Raw genomic sequence first — 1,464 nt, forward strand, 5'->3', positions numbered from 1 at the left:
AAAAGTTCAAAGCTCAAAAGAAAGGTCCTAATTACATCAAACTATCTTCTATTTATACACTTTCTATTCTTGGATCTTGGAATTTGGATGGGCTTTTGATTTGGTGAAGAAATGAATTAAATTGGATTTTTAATCCAATTTTCAGCCCAAGAACCGTTGCTTCCAGGAGGCTGCCCTACCCTTGTGGAGGGCAGGGCAGGAATGATGCCTGCGGCCTTGGTGCGAGCGTGGTGTGCGAGTTTGGTGCGCAGGATGCTACCCTACCCTCGCGGAGGGCAGGGCAGAAATTTTTGGTGCGCCAGTTTGGTGCCTGTGCGTGCTGCTGGTGCTGCCGAACCATCCCTTGGTGCGCCAGAATGGTGCGCTGGCCGTGCCACAACAAAATGCTGCCCTGCCCTTACGGAGGGCAGGGCAATGTTTCCAAGTTGAAGCCCCGTGTTCGATCTTTGTGTGACGCGCACGCTACTTCTTTTCTTTGATATTCTTGGCACCAAAGTGAGACTTAGTTTCTTGTTTCCTCATGGTTCCGTGTTCGACTCTTGTGGCAAGCAATGGTGAACTTTTTCTTTGAATTCTTCCCTTTGGAGAGCCCGATACTGCCCTTGTGTAGGGCAGGGCAAGATTTTTCTTTTCTTTGATCCAAGGCACAATTTTGTGCTCTGCCCTTGTCGTGGGCAGGGCAGCATTGCCTCTCTTGGCTTGCTTGCTCATGTTGCCCTCCTAGAGGGCAGTGTGCCCTTGTGGAGGGCAATGCTTGCTCCCTCTTCTTATGCGCCACGCCTTTTTCTCCTTGGACCACACTTTCTTAAGCCACACTTTTTCTTTTCTTCTTTTCTTCACCTACAATAAACCAAAACAACTACTCAAAGTATCACTAAATTCACAAGGCTTATAAATCAATTAAAATTCAATTAAATTTAGCTTAAACCTCATGAGTTAGCATCAATTTAATGGTAGTTGCTTGATCTAAAGAAGTTATGCATTTTCACTCCAAATCACTTACTTAGAATGCAAGAAAGTGCATAAAGACTAATAAAACAAGTGAAATTAGCTTGAAAAAATGGGTATATGATGACTTGTCATCACAACACCAAACTTAAATCTTGCTTGTCCCCAAGCAAGCATCAAAACTAAGAGGAATTGAAATGAACAAGAAAAGAACACATATCCTTATTAGGCATATAGCAGAACTTGATTTATGGAGTCTTTATGCAGACAATGATAACTCAATTATTGTTGCTGTTACATAATATACATCTTTCCTCAAAGGCTTGATAAACTTGCTGTTACAAGACTTACTCCTTAATTACTCCCTTGCTAACTTTTCTTTCTTATAATGCTTAACAAGCTTATTATTCTCTTGGAGGTTTGGTGTCTAATGTTGCAGTAGTAGCCTTTGGCTTTATTATTTTTTTTTTCTTTTACTCAACATCTTTCCACCACAGACACATGGCTCACTATTTC

The 1,464-nt window shown here is 41.9% G+C and overlaps 1 pseudogene; it reads left to right on the plus strand.

Moving 5' to 3' along the window:
- Positions 1-1,464, plus strand: part of LOC107478944 (epimerase family protein SDR39U1 homolog, chloroplastic-like) — a 14,052-nt pseudogene that overhangs the window by 3,435 nt on the left and 9,153 nt on the right.

Source organism: Arachis duranensis, chromosome 3, assembly GCF_000817695.3.
Source record: "Arachis duranensis cultivar V14167 chromosome 3, aradu.V14167.gnm2.J7QH, whole genome shotgun sequence".
Taxonomy (NCBI): domain Eukaryota; kingdom Viridiplantae; phylum Streptophyta; class Magnoliopsida; order Fabales; family Fabaceae; genus Arachis; species Arachis duranensis.